Source organism: Macrobrachium nipponense, chromosome 12 (assembly GCF_015104395.2).
Source record: "Macrobrachium nipponense isolate FS-2020 chromosome 12, ASM1510439v2, whole genome shotgun sequence".
In the NCBI taxonomy this organism is placed as follows: domain Eukaryota; kingdom Metazoa; phylum Arthropoda; class Malacostraca; order Decapoda; family Palaemonidae; genus Macrobrachium; species Macrobrachium nipponense.
This window is the reverse complement of record NC_087205.1, coordinates 40,569,698-40,592,197: the sequence shown is the minus strand read 5'-3', so window position 1 is coordinate 40,592,197 and position 22,500 is coordinate 40,569,698. Positions and strand designations below refer to the sequence as shown.

The window sequence follows — 22,500 nt, the reverse complement described above, 5'->3', positions numbered from 1 at the left end:
CGGCTTCCATCCAATAAGTGTTACACATTTCTTAGTGTGTGTGTGTGTGTGTGTGTAGGTGGTTTATGCTCATGACCAAACTACCTATCTATCTATCTCTTAGGACTAATGCTCCCTCTCACCTGCAAATAAAATGCTCAGCCTTCAACAATTATAATCTTTCGCGTTCTGTTCTCGTGCAACAAATAAACTAACCTTTCTTCACCCAGGATTCCTTCTTAAATTTTTTGCAGATGCATTTTTAACTTGCACACACACGCGCAAACACGCACGGACACACACGCTAGCTAGCCTGCCAGCCACTATGCAACTTGAAACTGGCAACCTCTCAATTCCTTTGTTTGTTCTAAGATTTTATTCAGGTAAATAAATTTACTAAATGCAGTGAACATATCACACGCCACCTGGTGTTTATCTGGTCAATATATTAGATAGATATATATATATATATATATATATATGGATATATATATATATATAGTATATATATTACACACTATATGATAATCATAACATATATATTGTATATCCATATATATATCTATACTATATATATATATACACACACATATATAATATATAGTATATATATAAATATATATAATTATATGCATATGCATTGTACATTCATTTATATACATACACACCGACCGAGTCGGTAAAAAACGTCGATGAATACAGATTTCTCCTCGTGCGCTGGTTCGAATCCATGAAGGGGCGAAATGACTATCAACTAAAAAAATTCCCCTTCGGTTAACATATAGGAAAATATAATTAATTCCGAGGTAGACGAATTGGATATAAGGGACATTTGTAGCTTAATGCATGATCTGAATCACGGTGATGATATCAATATATATATATATATATATATACTATATATATATATATTACTAGGATATATATATGTATATATAATATATATCATAGTAGATATAATATAATACATATATATATATACATATATATAATAGATATATTATATATCTATATAGATTATATACCCACACAAGAAAATAATACATAATAATTAATAATAAATATATATATATAGTATACTCGATAATATAAATATAATATATAATATATATATATCCCAACACGTACAATATATATAATATACAGATAATATATAATATATAGAGAGAGAGAGAGAGAAGAGAGAGAGAGAGAGAAAGTGTAAAGCTCTTTCACCTGCGTAAGAAACGAAGTCTTTTCGGAAAACAGGTATATTACCGAAATTCCGCTCTACGATTTTCGGCCATACTTTACGACCGGCGTACGGCTTAAACCTGTGTAGGCTTAGAACGCAAGAATTCGGACAATGCGCTTAGGGCGGTTACCAAGTATCAAATAAAATTCCATTTAAGTCTAGTAAATCCTACGAGAATTAATCAGTATATAGGAGAATTACTTGGATTAAATTATATAGTTATCTACAGAAGGTCAAAATGTGGATTCCATACGAATACAAAGGAGAAGAAGACGAAGAAGATGAGCGATATTGACAGGTCAAAATGGCAGATGGCGGCACTCTGGCTGTAAATAGGGGGAGAAAAATATTGGGTCTTGTTCGAGAGAGAGAGAGAGAGAGAGAGAGAGAGAGAGAGAGAGAGAGAGAGAGAGAGAGGCCTCGGACCTAAAACATTTTTGGAGAACATTCTACAATTTCTTGGTGTCATGTCTATTAGAAATTTTCGCTAGGAGAGAGAGACGAGATTGAGAGAGAGAGAGAGAGAGAGAGAGAGAGAGAGAGGCACAAAGAAAAAAAAAACGAAAATAGCGTAGCGAGGGTGACTTAGACACCACAAAAAAGGTGCAAAAAAATATATACCCGAGACCCCTTCTTTGGGATTTTAATGATACTTCTTACCTTACCATAGGAAACTTTTTTTTCTTTTTAGCAAATTATGATCTAATTTTACGACGATGAATACAACAAATGCATGAAAATTAAGAACAGGTTTTTAGTCAATTTGATATGAATATTCTTTATTTCTTTTAAAACTGTTACCCATTTACCTATGTAAAATAATTAGCTACATATGGAAAAGGAAATGATATATATATAAATATATATATATATATATATATATATATATATATATATATATATATATATATATAACACCAGTAATTATAGGATAGTAATATTACTTACTATCAATGAATGAATAACAATTAAAAGAGTAATAACTTGACGCCTGTCTTTTGTATGTGTGTGTGTGTGTGTGTGTGGAGAGAGAGAGAGAGAGAGAGAGAGAGAGAGAGAGAGAGAGAGAGAAATCTTTTACCCAGCATTCAAAGAGGCAGGTAGTATGACTCAAGACAAAACTCGGAGAAGCTATGTGTTTACCAATGGTGAAAGGGGGAAGAGGGAGGGGGAAGGGGAAGGGGAGGGGGAAGGGGAAGGGGAGGGGAAGGGGAGGGGGAAGTGTAATGATTGAGAAGACACACGAGATTCTATTCCCTATCTTCATAGATTTCAAGATTTAATTCAATTTTCCGTACATAAACGATACAAGTTTGATCAATTTATGACAGAATATCAATTCAATTTTCATTTCTGAATAAATTTTTCATGTGATTATTCATAGCATAACATTACGTAGCGTAACTGTGAAGGTTACATGGTAAAATTTCCCTTGAGAAAGTGCGATAAATAACAAATCTCTCTCTCTCTCTCTCTCTCTCTCTCTCTCTCTCTCTCTCTCTCTGAGTATTTTCCTTCCCACTAAGTCCTAGTCAGTCCTTACTTCCATCCAGGAACCCCACCCCCCATCCATCTAAACTTCTTGAACACCCCCCCACCCCTATCCTCTCTCTCTCGCTCTCTCTTCTTTTCCTCTCCCCTTCCTTTTCATCTTTCTTATATTTTCCCCCTCCAGTTTTTAGGTCAGGGTTTTAAACTTAAATTCCTCCCCCTCCTCTCTTGGAACACCCCCCCACCCCTCCTCTCTCTTCTCGGCTCTCCCTCCCTCCTTTCTCCTCTTCTCTCTCTCTCTCTCCCTCCAGGTTTTTGGCGGGCAAGTTTTGGCGCGCAACTTCCGTCAGGTGAATTTTTGGCGCCAAAACTTTCCACTTGGCGGGTTGGACATTTTTGGCAACAGACCCTCGAGGGTGATATCTATATTTAATAAATAAAAGAATGTGTCATATACATACTCATACACTCGTATGTGTGTATACTCGAAGGGGTATACACTTAGGCGACTGTATAATCGAGTGTTTTTATGCTCGTATAAGTGTAATGGAATAGTCAGGGTTAAACTGATCATGTATATACAAGGGTCAGTGTATACCTGAGAGGGTGTATGCTACACCAAATTATACACCTGTTGATACACTCTTGATATGTTCTCCTTGATGATGTCTTGAAGAGTTGCTGTTCTCAGCAACGTCTTCAAGTGTTGTTCTTCTAAGTAATATATTCAAGTGTTGTTTCTCTTAGCAACGTCTTCAAGTGTTGTTCTTCTAAGCAATATCTTTAAGTGTTGTTCTTCTTCGTGATGTCTTGAATATTTGCTGTTCTTAGCAACGTCTTCAAGTGTTGTTCTTTTTGATGATGTCTTGACGAGTTGTTGTTCTTAGCAATGTCTTCAAGTGTTGTTCTTCTAAGCAATATCTTCAAGTGTTGTTGTTCTCAGCAATATCTTTAAGTGTTGCTCTCCTTGATGATGTCTTGAAGAGTTATTGTTCTTAGCAATGTCTTCAAGTGTTGTTCTTCTACACAATATCATCAAGTGTTGTTCTTCTTAGCAATATCTTCAAGTGTTGTTCTTCTTAGCAATATCTTCAAGTGTTGTTCTCCTTGATGATCTCCTTGATGATGTCTTGAAGAGTTATTGTTCTTAGAAACGTCTTCAAGTGTTGTTCTTCTTGATGATGTATTGACAAGTTATTGTGTTTAGCAATGTCTTCAAGTTTTGTTGTTCTCAGCAATATCTTCAAGTGTTGTTCTTCTTGATGATGTCTTGAAGAGTTGCTGTTCTCATCAATGTCTTCAAGTGTTTTTCTTCTCAGGAATATCTTCAAGTGTTGTTTTAGCAACGTCTTCAAGTGTTGTTGTGCTTGATGATGTCTTGACGAGTTGCCGTTCTTAGCAACGTCTTCAAGTGTTGTTCTTCTAAGCAATATCTTCAAGTGTTGTTCTTCGTGATGTCTTGAAGATTTGTTGTTCTTAGCAACGTCTTCAAATGTTGTTCTTCTCAGCAATATCTTCAAGAGTTGTTCTCATTAGCAATGTCTTCAAGTGTTGCTCTCCTTGACGATGTCTTGAAGTGTTGCTGTCATCTTTAGGATCTGACCTAGATAACGTCTTTTAGAAAAGATTTCTAAATGATGTCCTTCAGTGTTGTTTTCTTCTTGATGATGTCTTCAAGTGTTTTTTCTTAATGATACCTTCAAGTGTTGTCTTCTTAATGATGTCTTGAAGTGTTGTTAATCTTAATGATGTCTTCAACTGTAGTTTTTCTTAAGAACTTTTTATAAGGGGTTGTCTTTTTAATAACAGGACTTCTCAAAAGCTGACTTCACAGATGATGTCTCCCCAAATCATGTCTTCTTTCATTCCATTTTTCCTCCCAAAACAATGTCTATCCATATAGTGTCTTCCTTAGACATCTTCACAGGGATGATGTCTGTCTAGAGAGATGTTCTCATCAAGTTATACCTTCACAAAATGATGTCCACCCCCCCCCCTTTTTTTTTGTTGTCTTTATATTAAGTAAGATGTCACTTCAGTATCCAAAGACAAGAGATTTCCAGATTTCTTCGATTTAAAATTCCAGGCGCTGGACTTCCAGCAGATTCCACAAAACTATCATTAATGAACAACTCAAGAGAATGAAAAGACAAAACAATGTGTCTTACCTCCTAGTATTTCCTGCAGGTACCTAAATGGGTGGTCAGTCGACCTAGTGGCGTCCATCTTGGGTATCTCCGGGTTTTCCAGCATTTTCCAGTACCTGGAATGGACGTAAAATAGCTTCTTTAAGGGAAAAGGAAGACTAGGTGGTGAATATTACTAATAAATCATAAGAAATATGGCTTAATAATTCTAGTTTGTTCGTTTGTTGTTTTTTATGGTGTTTTTACGTTGCATGCAACCAGTGGTTATTCAGCAACAGGACCAACGGCTTTGCGTGACTTCCGAACCACGTCGAGAGTGAACTTCTATCACCAGAAATACACATCTCTAATAACAACTCTTGGAATGCCCGAGAATCGAACTCGCAGCCACCGAAGTGACAGGCCAAGACCATACCGATCACGCCACTGAGGCGCTGAATAAATCAAATTACATGAGTAATATTTTTTACCTGAAATTTAGTTTCCAGACTTACAGCCCCTTGAACGGACGGAAAATAACTTCTTCTGAGGAAAAGGAGATAGGGTAATAAACATTACTAATAATTCATAGGATATATTGATTAATAATTCTGAATTTATGGGCGATTCTTGTATGTTGATCTGGAATTCTGTTTCCAGATTTCCAGTACCTGCAAAGGACATAAAATGATTTATTTAAAGGAAAGGGGTTTGGATAGTGAAGATTACTAATAATTCTAGTTTCAGAGTAACATTTTGACCTGGAATTCAGTTTCCAGACTTTCAGCACTGGAAAGGACGGAAAATAACTTCTTTTAAGGAAAAGGAGATTGGATAGTGAATATATTACTAATAAATAATAAGAAATCTTGTTTAATATTCTGATTTTTTGAAATGATATTTTCATTTGGAATTCAAGTTTCCAGGTTTCCAGCATCTGTAATGGACGGAAAATAACTTCTTTTAGGGAGAGGGGAACTGGCTTGTGAATATTACTAATAAATCATATGCAATATTAGTTAATAATTCTGGTTTCGTGGGTAACAAATTGATCACGAATTCAGTTTCCAGAATTCCAGTGTCTGGAATGGAGAACTTAGGCAAAGGAGATGAAGCAGTTAATATTATTATTGGTCAGCAGACGAACCCAATTTATAAGGAACAAGCACACACACACACACACACACACACACAGAGAGAGAGAGAGAGAGAGAGAGAGAGAGAGAGAGAGAGAGAGATCTAAGCCTCCCGTAATCCGCCCAAAACCTGAGCCTCTATTGCAGCTGGAGAATTTAAACTGTGATTCACCCTCCCTATTCCAACGCTTCTCTTCTCCATAATCACCATTTTTATCTATGTCTCTCCTTTATTACTCCTTCTCCTCCTTCCTTTCTTCGCCCCCTCTTCTTCCTCTTTTTCTCCTTTCTTGTCCTCCTCAATTCGCTCCAAACTTAGACTCATAAAGAACTGTCGAGATGCTTCCACTGGTAGGGGGAGTAGAGGGGAGATTGACCGTGGATCCATTGTGGATCGGGGAGGGGGAGGGATGGGTAGAAGAAGAAGAAGAAGAAGAAGAAGGAGAGAGAGAGAGAGAGAGAGAGAGAGAGAGAAAAAAAAGAGAGAGAGAGAGAGAGAGAGAGAGAGAGAGAGAGAGAGAGAGAGAGAATTTGTTTGTCCGTGGTAGTGCTGACACTTGATCAATTGTAATTTACCTCTCTTTTTCTCTCAAAATAACATACTATATACTATTATATAATATATATTATATATAAGAGAGAGAGAGAGAGAGCCTCTCTCTCTCTCTCTCACAGCCTCCTTTACTAGTTCATACCGGCCAGCAGCTGGTACCCTCCCAAATTAACAACAAGAGCAAAAGGACACAAAGAAGGAGAAGCAGTAGAAGAAGGAGAAGAAGCAACAAGCAATCATCAACATGCCGGTCAGTCTAACAAAAGGAGCCAATTGCTTGAATATTTCCTTTCGCATGCAAAGCAACCAGCCTTGCGGAAGTCTTTTGGAATGTTATAAGGTATTCACGTCGTCAAGGGCTTCGTTGAGTGTTTAAAAGAGCTTGTGGTGTGACCTTGTTATAGGTTCAAGTCTGGATTACCTTTCGATTAGGTCTAAGCGTAGATTACCTTGCTACATATGTCTAAGGCTACACTACTTTGCTATTGCTCTGCTATATTTTGGATTACCTTGCTGTACATCTAAGGCTAAGATTACTTCAGATTACCTTGTTATAGGTCTAAGTATGGATTGCCTTGTTATAGATCTAAGGCTAGATTACCTTGCTATAGGTCTATAAGTTCAGGACTACCTCGTTACAGGTCTAAGTCTAGATTACCTTGCTGTAGGTCTATGTCTAAATTACTTTGCTATAGGTCTAAGTATTAGATTACCTTACTAAAGGTCTATGCATAACATTACCTGGGTATAAATAAGTAAGACTAAGAGTAAATTGCCGGGTTACAGGTCTATCTAAGAGAGAGAGAGAGAGAGAAGAGAGGGGGGGGGGGGACACCATATTTATCGGACAAAGCCATCTATACTCACTCTCTCGGAAACCAAACCGATCAAATCACAAGGACGGATAAGCAAACAGTGAAGAAGAAGAAGAAGAAGAAGAAGAGACAAAAGGGGGGAGGGAGGGAGTGCATAGTAATACTACCTCCCACCCCCTCACTCCTCCCTCGGCGCAATCGAGTTTTCAGTACAACGAATAATCAAGGTCACTGAAAACAGATCTATCTTTCGGTGGTCTCAGTATATAGCTGTATGAGCCGCAGCCCATGAAACTCTAACCACGGTCCGGTGGTGGCCTGTCTAAATCGTTTGACAGACGCACCATTATAGTTAACTTAACCTCAAGAAAAGAAAAGAAAAGGAAAAAAAAAAACTAATTACTAAGGCTAGAAGGCTGCAATTGGGTACGTTCGATGATTGGAGGGTGGATGATCAACATACCAATTTGCAGCCCTCTAGCCACAGTAGTTTTTAAGATCTGAGGGCGGACAGAAAAGTTCTGGCAGAAGAAAGTGCGGTCGGACAGACAAAGCTACCACAAAAAATTTTTTTTCAGAAAACTAAAAATCGCGTTAAGTGCAGGAGGTTTTTCCTCTCTCTCTCTCTCTCTCTCTCTCTCTCTCTCTCTCCTCTCCCTCCACAAGCATGAGACGGCATGCAAAAGCAGCTGTCTTCTGTCTGTTCATGCAACAGCCATGGGGCAGATGATGGTGCTTCTCCCTAGAAGGGGGAGGGGGGCAAGGGGAGGAGAGAAGGGGAAGGGAATGGGGAGGGAAAGTGCTTAGTAAGATGATACGAACACTGTTGCTACTTTCCAGGTCTGTGAATGGAAAGGACAATGCTACCACTAATAGTACTGCTACTACTGCTACTCTCTCTCTCTCTCTCTCTCTCTCTCTCTCTCTCTCATGAACAATCTAGTTTCATATTTATCAACCACTGTATACTTCTTGGATAATTTTTTGGTTTTCATAAGTCTGTTTCATTTTGATTATCATTATCCTTAATCATAAACAGACCAAAGTTCCCGCTTAATTCACCAAAAGAAGAAGAATCTACCATAAAAAGGAATAATTAAAAAAAAAAGTACAAGACGTCGAATATCTACAAGTCATTAGGAAGAGAAGTAATACTGGGATGGAAAAAAAATATACGTATGTATATAAAAAGAGGAAAGAGGGAAGAAAAAAAAGAGGCGTATCAAATCATCTTTTATTAATTCTGGCGCGAAGGAAAATTGGCGGGAAATAATTGATGGTACATCACCCTTGTTTATGGGTCTAGGTGGCTTCCGGAGTTTGGACTGGGAGACAGAGAGAGACAAGGATAGAGGAAGGGGGAGGGGAGGAAGGAGGAGGAGGGATCGTATACGTCAGGATGGGAGGAAGAATAGGAAAAGGATGGAGGAGAAGAGCAAAACAAAGAAAAGTGTGTGTGAGAGAGAGAAAGAGGGGTAGAGACACAAGGACCGAGGAGGACAGGGGGTGTGAGCTTGGCCACCGCGGTGGGGAGGGGGAGGGGTGGTTTAGTTAGGAAGGGAGGAAGAATGGGAAGAGGATGGAGGAGGAGAAGGAGAAAAGGGAGAGAGAAAGGGAAAGAGAGGGAGTGAATGAAGAGTGAGAAGATGGGTGGAGAAGTAGAAGAGCAGAGGGAAGGAAGAAAGTGAGGAGGAAGGAGGAAGAGGAATAAGGGGGAGATGAAAGGAAGGCATGAAAGAGAGAGAGGAAAAATAAAAACTAAAGAATTCGATATCAAGAGCAAAATAAAACTAAGAATCCAGGCTGACCAAGCTCGCAATGGAGCGCTTTTGCGCGCGTATTTCACCACCGCTTACTAACAGCATGAGAACGCGCGCGAGCGTCTTACGCGTATGTATTTCAAACCCACTCCCATGGCTGGGCGTGATCATCATTAGTGTTTTTTGCAAATCATAAGTGAAACGACGAGATCACAGTCATTAATTAAACTATCCCTATTTCCTTAGACTATAAAGTTCAAGGTTGCGACTTCAGGGAGGCAAGAGAGGGGGAGGGATGTTTGGAGTAAAGGGGGTGGTAAGTGTAAGGGGCCATGTTTGTTTGATAACCTAATCCCCCTTCCCCCCTAACCCAAAACTCCCTTACCTTAGACTAAATAGTGATCATAAGAAGAATAATGTTGCCTCTTTGGCTTCGAATGGGAAATTATCAGTGACTTCACGGAGGAGGATGTTTGGATAACAGGGGGAGGGGTAAGGATAAGGGAGAGTGTATCTTTCATTACTCCCTCCCTCTCCCACCCTCCAAACCCCCTAACCTAGACCAAACAGCGATCATGAGAGGAAATAAAGGTTAAACAAACAAAGGGTTCTCAGGGGACAGCCAATGAGGTAAAATTAACACCCAGTGAGACATGACAAATGACTTCGGTAGTAGTACTATGGTATTAGAGGCGCCCCTCCCCCTTAAATTACCCCTAGCGTTCTGTAGATGTTGCTCCCCATTGCCTAGACACTTGTACTGCTGCGAATTTTGTCCATTTGCGGTCAATGTGACAAAAACGTTGGTGGTTTTGCCTAAAAACATGGAGGAGCTTTCCAAGTTATGGTTTCCACAGTGTGACAAACCAGTTTCAGCTCTTTCACAACCCTAAAATTATTGATTATAATAATTCTGTAACAAATCAGTAATTCAATTGATTCTGTAAAGTAATGCTGTAGACTAAATAGACGTTGCAGTGGTAGCTTGATTGACTGATTCTTTGCATATTTAAATTATAATGGGATATTTCTATCAATGAGGAAAACGTGGCTTTCTATGCAGGATAGAATTACCGAGAATAATTTAAAATATACCACTTGAATTATGTAAACACAATTATTATTATCATCATTTCATCAAAAAATCTCAGTAATAATTATGGCCTTAAATCAAACTCAGATGAAAATTTCGTCAAAAATGAAAAACAATGCCATTTATGACAAATTATAGGAAAAAGTGGAATTTGTCATCAATAGAAAAGAATAATGTCATTTAGGACAATTGAAAGGCTCATGCAAATCTGCCTTGAAAAGCGGTTTAGTCTGTCACCCATATGCTAAAAAGATGAATAAAAAATAATATAATTTCGGATAAGTATTAGAATGAAAGCTAAGTTAACTTAAAAACTGTTAATTTTGTTGTCAAATAAAAAATACAGATAACATCTATGACCTTCCATGAAAATCGCAGAAGAAACTGAATCTTTTCAATAGAATTTCTTGGCAAAATAAAAAAGAAGATAACTTAAAATAATGTAATTTGGAAAACTTAAGGTAATTAGAGAGATACGACTGATTTAGGATAAAATATTGAACATTCTTTTAAAAAAAATAGTAATACATTAATTCTGGAAACCGCAAAGTAATTTCCATCTTGCTAACCAAAGATGAGACTGATGTAAGCAAGGTTTAGATCAAGCTTTTTCGAAAGGGGTTCCAAGAAGCCTGGTGTGACCTTTTGGACTCTGCCCTTTCCTCCAATGTGTTCAAAAACCTTGGTGTGAACTTCTGGCCTCTGATTAACCAGCAGAGACTCCGTAAGGACAGGAGGCTTTACCCATTTCACCTTGTAAGACTCACTGGTTAAGATTTAGAAACTAACCGACTAGCCTTTTCATAAAAAGGGTACTAGAGCCCTGGTGTGACCTCCTGGACTCTTCCCATCAACAAAGACATAAACCTCAGTGGCCGAGACATTTAGGAATTAGCCTCATGATGGGACCCTTGGGGCAAGCTCAAAAGAAGTGCACACAATGTCAAGAATCATTAAATCCTCCTCCCCCCCGCCCCACCCCAAAAAAAGATCCTCATAAATCATCAAAGACTCTTATTTAAAAAGCACATAACGGACATAACTCTAATTGGCAGGACGTCAAGTCCTCAATAAGCTGCAATTAAACAAATTAGTTTTCGGGACGTAACTGGGAAGAACCAAAGGTGGGAGGAAAGGAATTATTCAAATTGCAGACTGGCTCCAGAGTAAGTCTAGCACCATATTGCAAAATGACACGTAGACTACAAATAAGCAATTGCAGGATACAGGAATCTTTTACATATGTATAAATGCTGTATATATTCTTAATTTTTTGGGCGCTGGTCTGTCAAATGGCGGTCAATGTACCAGAATTCGACGGAATCTGAAGACCAGTCTATCACCACCAAGCTGCTCTAGACTAATATACCAAATCTTGACAACCCAGGAAGACTTTAGGCTCTTGGAGGGTCCATAAATATTTTTTTCCTATATATAAATGCTGTACACGTTTTATACTTTTTTTTTATTCGAGTCTGTCAAATGACGGTCACTGTACGAAAAATCCGACGGGAATATGAAAAACAGACAAAGCCTTGGCCCCATCAAACAACATTAGACTATATCCCTCTTATTTACTACCATGAAAACCTAGACTCACTCTCCAGCTTTAATATGTAAAAAATACCGTATATATTTTGTCATTGTTTTGCTTTAATCCGTCAAATGACGACCACCGTCCAAACATAAGACGGAAATCTGAAGAAACAGAGCCTCTTGACAACGGAGGAAAAGCCACTGGACTCACTCTCTGTAGCTAAACCAACTGGGTGAAGCCAACCCCACCACACACCCCCCAGAAAAAAAAGAGTGATATCACCCATCCCAAATCACCCACCAACCCACCCACTGTCAGGGAGACAGCCACGTTCATACCTCGTAACAACGGAAGTCAAAAGTTCAATTATAATTCGCCGGAGCCGAAGACTCGTTCTTACAGCAACTTCTTAATAATTGGCGGGAACTGAGTCGTCGTCACTCAGTCTAGAGCTTAAAGGACGAAAACTTGATTGCAAATCCAGTAAGTTTCGACCCTAAGCGACTTCTGTCCTGACTTCCTGGCCCCGCTGGTAGGGGTCGTCCAATGATCAAGAAGGGTATTTGCGAATATATATATATATATACATATATATATATATAATATATATATATATATATATATATATATATATATATGTATATTAATCTTTATCGTATTACAAGGGTATCAACGACTTTGCGCAGTCGTGCTGAGCTTCTAGAAGCTATTCTTGAGATAGAAGTTGGACGACAATTTTGCTGATTGGACGTCTCTGATTATCGTCACTTCAGAAATAAAGGAAGAAGTATTAAGAAGAATAATAATTATTATTAAAAGGAATAATACAATCAAGTGAGAAGTAAAGCTTATAGATTACGAGAGAGAGAGAGAGAGAGAGAGAGAGAGAGAGAGAGAGGTATTTGGGGTGTAATTATAACTTAAGGAACGAATGAACGTATATTAATGTATTTTCGAAAGCAGGAATAAAAGCACACATATAACATTATATATCATAATATATATATATAAACATTTTTAGAAAATAAAAAAGGTAGAAATAAAATTAAATCTTCATGAATGTCTGGTTAAATAGCGTATTAAATCAACAGTGTTTATAAATATTACAATTCATATTTGCCTACATAATTATTCATAGAACTTATAACAATATATTTATTTATGAAAATCTTATATAAAGGATAAAACACATTTGTATAAAATAAAGGGGAAAAATGTTTCCAATACAAAATCAAACGTAAAACATAAAACTAATATGTCCTACTTAGCTATAAAAAAATTGAATAAAACAGAGGAAAAAAGATAAAAAAAATAAAAGATACACTAAATAAATTAGAGGAAAAAAATTAAAAATATAATACAAGATGAAAAAGTAACATATTTTTCTTATAAGTTATCCAAATATAATTCTACTTAATTTACTTCCGGGTGGGTATTATAATTAGGTAATTATTACAGAGTTGTTAATAATGACTTCAAATCATTAAATAATTTTGGGTTGTTATGCCAACTGTGTAGATATGGACAAAAAATCATAATATTCATCAAACGTAAAAACTATTTAAAAAAGACAATTCAATTATTGGAAACAACAGAGAGAGAGAGAGAGAGAGAGAGAGAGAGAGAGAGAGAGAGAGAGAGAGATATATATATATATTATATAATTATATATATATATATATATATATATATATATATATACACACACACACCACAACACACACACACACACATATATATATATATTATATATATATATTAAGATATTATATATTGTGTGTGTGTGTGTGTGTATATATATATATATATATATATATATATATATATATATAGTATATATATATATTATATATATATAGATGTGTGTGTGTGCTATTTGGGCATATTTCCTCTCTCATTGAAGTCAATAGCATTATCTGCAGCTACTGTCAGTACAGGAAAAGAAGTACAGACTAATTGAGACTAGATAAGAACATTGTAGCTGCAGTAAATGCCATTAACTCCAACAGAAATCGATATATACGTATATATACAATATATATATATTTTCATTGACAAATTTAAAAATCGCCCACTCACACACACATACATATAAACACTTACACGCACAAACACACACATACACCTTGTCTCCCATTACACAGGTAAAAAAGGTTCACTCAACCACTGTTATAATCCTTACCTACCAGGAGAAGGAAAATTACCATATCAGGAATGCTCTCCTCACCTTCTTATCCTCACTCCATTTCCTCCTCCTCCTCTTCCTCCTCCTCCACCTCCACCACCACCCTTCCCTCCCCTCCCTCCCCCGCCTAACATATCTCTCTTTGTCCTCTGGCCTACCCTGCCAAATTACATCCCTTGTTCATTAAACCAATCCCCAGTCCTTCCTCCCTCCCCTTCCTTACCCTTCCCCCTCCCTACCTCCATCCCTCCTCTTTCCCCTCTCCTACTTTCCTCTCCCCTTCACTGCCTCTACCCCTCCCAATCCCCTACCTCATTTGCCATACCCACTCCTTACCTCCTTTTTTCTTCCCCTCCCCTACCTCCTTTCCTTTACCCCCTTTCCCTCCACCACTTATCTCTCCCCTTCCCTACACCATTCCCCCTCCCCTACCTATTTTCTCCTCCCTCCCATACCTACTTTTCCCTCCCCCTCCCTATCTCCTTCCTCCTCCCCTTCCCGCCTCCCTCCCCTCCCATAACTTCTTTCCCCCACCACTTTCCTTTCCCCTCCTCTCTTTCCTACCTCCTTAACGTTAACCCTCCGGCGCAAGCAAGTTGACCGACAGTTAAAATTATGGGAAACATCACAGTCAATACTACAGCTATTGGGATCTATAGCATAACAATTATAACTCATGAAATGACAAAAAATAAATAAGTAAATAAATAAAAACTGAATAAATCTTCTTTAATGTATATAAGTTTGAAATGGATCAGAGAGAGAGAGAGAGAGAGATTAGTATAGCAAAGGAATTAGAATAAATTGGTTATTTAAAAGCTAAAAGAAGTTTGGGGTTCGGTAAAAGTAAAGTGACTAACGAGCATCAAGATCTACAAAAACAGGATATGAAGTATGGCAACCAATTATTTCTTTATTTAATTATTTTTGCTAAATCACCGTCAGAATTTTCTTACTCTACTTAAGTCCTCATTATTTATGTCCATATTTACATAAATAAAACAGTAATTTACTCAAACAGATTATTAACGTTATTTTTAAATGATTCTCACCGACACCATCCTCCGTAAGCCACTGGGTCTAATTCAACTACCTCTCTTTTTCCTCTCTCGTCCCTCTGTGTAATCTATCTCTCTTACGGCCAACACATACACAAAATGCACACCCCTTTCTACACCCATCTCCTGGTAAAACTACATCCCCTCCCCCACAAAAATAGTCGAGTATTCTACCGGCTATCACACCCAACCTGTAATACAGTGTACACCGATCGGGGAAAAGCCTGTCATTTCAATTCAGCCTTGTATTGACAATGGCCTCCAGCCCATTGCACAGTTGAAGTGCGTTGTTCCTTCTCAAGTCTTTTTTTGGCGTCTCACGACCGAGGGTTCGTCCTAATACGTTGGCGGCTTATATAATCTGATGCCTTTGTGTTAGAAGGTAGAAAGGAGCGTGGCTGGTTCTAAGAAGGGATGGGAGAGAGACGGTGAAAAGAAGGGGTTTAAGATTTGATTAACAGGAGGAAGAGAGAGAGAGAGAAAAAAAAAACACTAACAATTAAAAAACCTCTCAGAAGAGGTGTCTTATGCCAGTACAGGCCCTTAGCCTTGCAGTATGTGAAGTTTCAATGGGACCAAGAATGTCTGGACATACACCGACCAACGTAGACCATTTGGAAACCTATGTGCGATAATTCTGTACTGGAAATTTGAATCTAGTTTTTGTATCTTAGACCCTGAAGTGTGTTAGGGTCTGAAAAAAGAGGGGTACAGGAATAGGCCTAGTATGGACCACTGGACTCATCAACCAACGGAGACCACGTGGGATCCTTACAATATCCTTTATACATGAGCCAGAGTTCACAGGCATATTAGCTTTATTATTTTCTGTATTACACATCAAATAAGATTAATTTTGCAAACTGGTTGACTGCATTCCTTAGCTCAAACTTAAATGCCCAGCGCACATTGCCTGTAAGGAGAGAGAAATCCAGACACAACAATAGGCCTATTTGGTAAGAACTCATGAGCCGATATATTGCCTGGCTGCTTATATTTGTCAGAGTGCTAATTTAGTCGGTAACTAAAGTAAAAGTAAAATAACAGAGAAACGAACGTTATTTAATTCAAGAGAAATAGAAAAAATAATGCATAGAAAAAAATCAAAGAGTTAATGCACCTAATTATTGGCCCTATGGCAAGTTAAAGGATAACTCTCTCTCTCTCTCTCTCTCTCTCTCTCTCCTCGTCTCTCTCCATCTCTCCTCTCTCGCTCCTCTTTCTCTCTCTCATCTCGTCAAAAGGAAAGTGAAATGTAGAAACAAAAAGCATAACAAAGTGATTGCTTGAGTCCATTCCAAGGAAATTGGGTACATTAGGAGAGGAGAGAGAGAGAGAGAGAGAGAGAGAGAGAGTATTATTTCGTAATACGGTCATTTTAATGTCATCATCCGATCGGCCCAATCACGACCATCATTATAATTTCATCCTATCATAATTATGATGAGTTCCAATAGCATAATGGCTATGTGTCCAAAGTCACGCTATCAGGACAAGTTGCGCGCATGAGCGCCATGCACGCAATTCGGCGTACACATGCTTGCGTGCGCGCTTGCTCGCTTGCACGCAATCCATAATTATCTGAACCAATTATATACCGGCATTTTTTTTTACTAGCGTGACTGGCGAAGGTTTAGCCTTCAAGAATGGAGAGAGAGAGAGAGAGAGAGAGAGAGAGAGAGAGAGAGAGAGAGGTAACAGTATGCAACCCTATAGTCTATAACTAATAACATTATATTAATTGACATAGACCTTCCTCCCCTCCCCCCTCTTTCTCTCCATCATCTGATTGTCTCTCTCTGTCTCTCTGTCTCTCATTCCGTGTTTTATATACATTTATTCATAAATAAATACTAGGCTTAAAACCATGATAAGTGACAAATGGACTAATTTCTCTCTCTCTCTCTCTCTCTCTCTCTCACACACACACACACACATATTCACCCACAAACACAAATAGATAAATAAACAAACAAATTAGATGGCCATGCCCCAAACCACAGAATTGAACCACCCCCCAAAAATTGGACCACTTGTTTATACAAGGGTAATAAAGAGTAAGGGAAATACCCTAGGGTGGAGGAAATGTATAATATTCCACAGAATGGAGTGTAAATCACTGAGAGAGAGAGAGAGAGAGAGAGAGGTGAGAAGAGAGAGAGACTCTTCAGAACTATGCAGTGAATTACATATTCGGTATTTAGTCGATTGTAATGGGTCGTAGCAAGAGTTAAGGAAAGACCCGATTCTCAGAGTGTTCTATTTCCTGAAAGAATCCTGTCCCTGAAGCCGTCTTCCTCCTCCAGAGTAACCTACCATTTTTCTAAAACCATCTTTCCCCTGTAAGGTATCCTATGGGACTATAGCCTATTCATTTCCTGAAGGAATCCTTTTCCTAAGGCCGTCTTCCTCTTGCACAGTATCCTTTGTCGGTCTAGAACTCGAAGCCGTCCCCTGACAAAGTCACGCCCCTGACAAGCTCCTTGCACTACTGGTGATTTACCGCCGTTATTGCTCAGTTTTTGCCAAGTTTTTAGTTTTTTCAGTTTTTTTACTCCGACGGTCACGGCGAGGCTGCTGTTTAATCACTCCGCCCTTGAGGGGGAAGAGGAGGAATTCCACTTCCGAGGAAGGAGATGATTATCATGATGATACTGAGGAGAAGGATGATGAGTCAGTTTAGACAAGGTCGAGTTAGGTCTAGTGATGAGTCGATAGGTTTCGTTTTGTCGACATAGTTGGTAGGTTAGTAATGAATATGAGTCTGGTGATGAATTAATGATACAGTTTACAAGGATGATGACGCATCGTTTCCAAGTGAGTCAATTACACAAGGTAAAGTTAGGTCTAGTGATGAGTCTAAGAGATAGGCTTCGTTTTTTCAGTTTCTTAGGCAGGTTTGTGATGAATGGTCAATGAATCTAGTGATAAATTTATGACATAGGCCTAGTTACATTTGGATCCTATTCTGTCCGAAAGACAGAACAGAACAGAAAGACACAGAGAGACCTCTCCATAACTGATATAAGAGATAGACATCTCCATAACAGACAGAACAGAGAAGGCCATAAACAGACAGACTTCTCCGTAACGAAATACCTCATCTCCATTTTCTATTAACACAAATTACAAGTTGCTCATGAAAACCTGGAGAGCTAAGACGTCTACGAGGTCTCTCGCGCCCATTAGACCTAAGCGTATCATTTAGTTTTTACTTTTTATTTTTCATTTTCCTTCGTTTTCCGTCACTTTATCTAAGTCTTGGCGTTTGGAAATGTTTTGTTAATGACAGGGGTTCATGTAATTGTATTTTGTCTATCTAAATAAATAACGAATGAGAGAGAGAAAAATGAAAAAGAAAATGGTTTCTTACGAGTTGTCCTCAATGACGAGAAATGGGATAGGTCTAATTTAAGATTTCTATCAGCTATTTTTGTCAGTAAACTGACTGACAGATCAATGCCTTTACCGTCAAATCTCTGAATAACAGAAATAAAACTGTCAAATAATCCTTAATTTAAATATATTAAATAGAAAAATGGGTCTAATTTAGAAAGAAACTGTCAAAATCCTTAATTAAAAATAATATATAGCTCAATAGGCCTAATTTCAGCCATTTCTAGACTAAAGAAATCTACGCATAACATAACCGAATGTCAAAGTATTCTTAATCTAAATGTAATATATATGTATGTATATATATATATATATGTATATATATATATATATATATATATATATATATATATATATATATTATATATAGGGCTAATTCCAGCCATTTCTATAACAAGAAACCTAAGAGAAAAAAAAAACCGTCAGTTTCTTCTTAAATCTAATTATGATAAAATGTAAAATAGGCATAATTTCAGGCACTTCTAGACTCGGGAAGCCAACAAGAAGCCACTCTTGGTTAGGCCGAGGAAAGGAATCCATTTCTCCCGCACATACGTTTATCTGCCGTAATGAACACCTCCCGAAAATATCTTTCCCGACCACAGGTCACACTCAGACCACGGGACCCTCAATATAAAATATGGCCTCGCGTACTCTGTCATTAGCAAATTCACTTTTTATCACGAGAAGAATAAGAAGAAGAAGAAGAAGAAGAAGAAGAGGAGGAGGAAGGAAGAGGGAAGGAATCAAGCTACCTCCTTATGGGACTACCTGGCTTGACTTAGCGCAAACTAATGGCTCTTCTTTCCCTTCTTTCTTCTTTTCGAATGGAATCTTTCTCAATTTGTATCACAAAAAGAAGAAGAGAAGCAGAAAAGGAAGGAGAAAGCAGGGAGGAAGGAGGGAGGGAAGAAAGGTCCCTTCTTGTGGTACTACCTGACTTACCTGGCTTCACTTGACACACCATTCGCTCTTCTTTCTCTCTTCCGAAAACTCTCTCCTCTTTTCGTAAAGACTTTCTTTGACGCGTCCATTTGATGAGCCTTTTCTTGAATATTTCTATTATAACAGACTCCTTCAGTTTCTCATTATTTACAACACGACAGGCGAGTCTAAATAAGTGACTCTCGACAGGAGAGTCAAGCGCGCAGGCGGTTCAGCGTGAGAGAGAGAGAGAGAGAGAGAGAGAGAGAGAGCTAAACACTTGCCGATTGGATGTACAGTTGAGTCAAAACGATTTTAATTGTGATTGGCTGCTCGATTTCTCAGTCCACACACACACATACACACGCGCGCGCGCGCACACACACACACAGCCCGAGCAAGGCAGGCACCAGCTGTTATATACGCATATAATATATACGACTCATACGCAAATGTCAGCTATAATGTTTCTTTATGAAGCATATCTGGCTATGATCAATTTCTGTCTGTCTGTCTGTCTGTCTCTCCCTCAGGAGCAGTAGAAGAGGGATAATGGATTGGTATCATTACAGCACCTAATTAACCAAAGGCTTATTACCCAACATAAATTATCCGACGGAACACAAAACCTACGGACTTTGGAAAGGGGCAGGGGAAAGGGAAGGGGAGGAGGAAGGGGAAGGGGATGGTGAAGGGGGAGGGTGATCTTGGTCATCCATAAACTCTCTTCCCAAAACGAGGTAGGGGAGGGGGGAAAAGGAAAGATGAGGAAATGTGAGGATGGAGGGGGAAATGGGAGGGAGGGGGGAAAGGAGAGGGGAGGGAGAGAGAGGAGGTGGGGAGGATAAAGAGTTAATATTCGACCAAACAAAACTTGAAATTTCGAGTATAACTAAGAAAATTCAAACCCGATATAAAGGCAGATTTAATTGAAAATTAAAACCGAATAACAAAAATCATAACTTACAGAATCATAGAAGTAGAGCTGTGCTGTGTTTGTGAAAAATATGGTTGAAAATCCCATTACAGATATCTATAGGCATTTAACTGAAAATTGCAGAGTCTGAATGAGGATTCAAAATCCTAAAAGTAGACGAAATTTAATACCTCATTAAATCAGAATTACAGGCATTTTTACGTACAAAATAAATTGAAAATTAAATCCTAGTTAAAGGCAATTTCATAAAAAAAAAAAATAAAAAAAATTAAATCACAGGTAGATTAAATGGAGATTTAAATTCCTAATCATACTGATATTTAATATGTAATGAAATCAAAACTACAGGTAATAATTTCACATAAATAGCTGATGATTCACATCACCTGTGCATCTGATGTCTAGGCTAGTCCCTTACGATGCTCCTGATTGGTTGTTGATAATCCAATGACAGGGCTGGAAACTCTGTCTGTCTCGAGAGTTCACAGAGGCAGGATGTATGTTCCACCTCTTCTGAGGGATACTTTTGAAAGACGTATCCCTCAGGAGAGGTGGAACATACATCATGCCTACGTAAACTCTCTCGAGGGACTGAGAGTTTCCATCCCTGTCATTGACTTATCAACAGCCAATCAGGAGTGTCATAAGGGACTGACCTAGACATCAAATGCACGGTTGATGTGAATCTACTATAGCAATTTTACAGAAAAACTAATCACATAAAATAAATTTCCAAAAAGTAGAAACATTACTAAAACACTCCTTACTGACCTGGAAAGGTGCCCAGGTGCCCAAATACCCACCCACAGTCTGTGTATCAGATCAGAATTCTTATCTTGGGGAGTTTCTTATTAGTGGACCTCGTCTGGGATCTTATCTCTCTAAACTTCACCCTTAGATTATATTTATATACAGGCCTAAGGCCTAAGGCCTAGCCTCTCTCTCCCAGGCCTGTTTATTTGGGCAGTTCAGTAATAATAAATGTTCCAGAGTTAAATTCAACTGATTAATCATCTTTCTTTTGATTCTTCTCATAATTATATATGGGTTTCCTCCTATGTTTATTTCCAGTGGATGTTCTTATAGTTATCTTCATATTTATTTCTTTGCAATTATCTTCATATCATCCCAATATAATCATCTTCATATCCATCCCATTACAATAATCTTCCTACGATAAGTATGGGATAACCATTATAATTATTTTCATACCTATCCCCTTATTATTATTATCTCCATACTTATCCCCATTACAATTATCTTCATACTTATCCCATTATAATAATCTTCATATCTATCCCACTACAATAATCTTCATACCTATCCCATTACAATAATCTTCATACATATCCAATTATAATTATCTTCATACTTATCTCATTAAAATAATCAACATACTTATTCCATTATAATCCTCTTCATACTCACCCCATTGTAATTATCTTCATACTTATCTCATTATTATCATCTCCATACTTATCCCATTACAATTATCTTTATACTCATCGCATTATAATCATCATCATACTTATCCCATTGTAATTATCTTCATACTTATCGTATTATTATCATCTCAATACTTATCCCACCTCAATTACCTTTATACTTATTGCATTATAATCATCTTCATACCTGTCCCATTACAATCATCTTCATACTTACCTCATTATAATAATTTTCATACTTACCCCATTATAATCATCTTCATCTTTATCCCATTATAATCATCATAATTACCCTATTATAATCATCTTTATAATTATTCCATTACATTCATCTTCATACATACCCCATTATAATAATCTTCATCCTTATCCCATTACAATCATCTTCATACTTACTACATTTCAATTTTCTTTATAATATTGCCAAAAAACGTCGAATTCATTCCAACGAATCCGTATATATCATTATGAGAAATACATACAAACATTATTTCTATGTCTATATTTACTATTATTGCGACTGAGTAATCATCATCAATCACGACTATTAGCATTATTTGTGTTACAAAGATCCACCAAAACATTTCGATCTCGGAACAATTTCCCAAAAGTCACCTTCAGCAGAGTCGAAGAAATCCATATTTCCATCTTCTTCGTCATTGCATTCCAACAGACTAACCCCCTCCCTCTCCTCGTCCCCCTTCCCTCATCGGCTCCCGTACACCTTATCCTAATAACCTCACAGTCTCCCACAACCTCCTTCCCCTTCTTTCCTCCCCCCTCCCTCTTTCTCTCTCTTTACTCGGGATACCGACGAACTCATTCCACCCC

At 37.9% G+C, this 22,500-nt stretch overlaps 1 long non-coding RNA gene across 1 annotated transcript in view; it reads right to left on the bottom strand.

Moving 5' to 3' along the window:
• Positions 1-19,518, bottom strand: part of LOC135224993 (uncharacterized) — a 95,355-nt gene extending 75,837 nt beyond the window's left edge. Inside the window, exons 1-2 of the long non-coding RNA XR_010316863.1 lie at positions 19,309-19,518; positions 4,873-4,967 (exon numbers count right to left, since the gene is read on the bottom strand). This is a non-coding gene — a long non-coding RNA (uncharacterized LOC135224993). The remainder of the gene's footprint in view (positions 1-4,872; positions 4,968-19,308) is intronic.
• Positions 19,519-22,500: the final 2,982 nt, after the last annotated feature.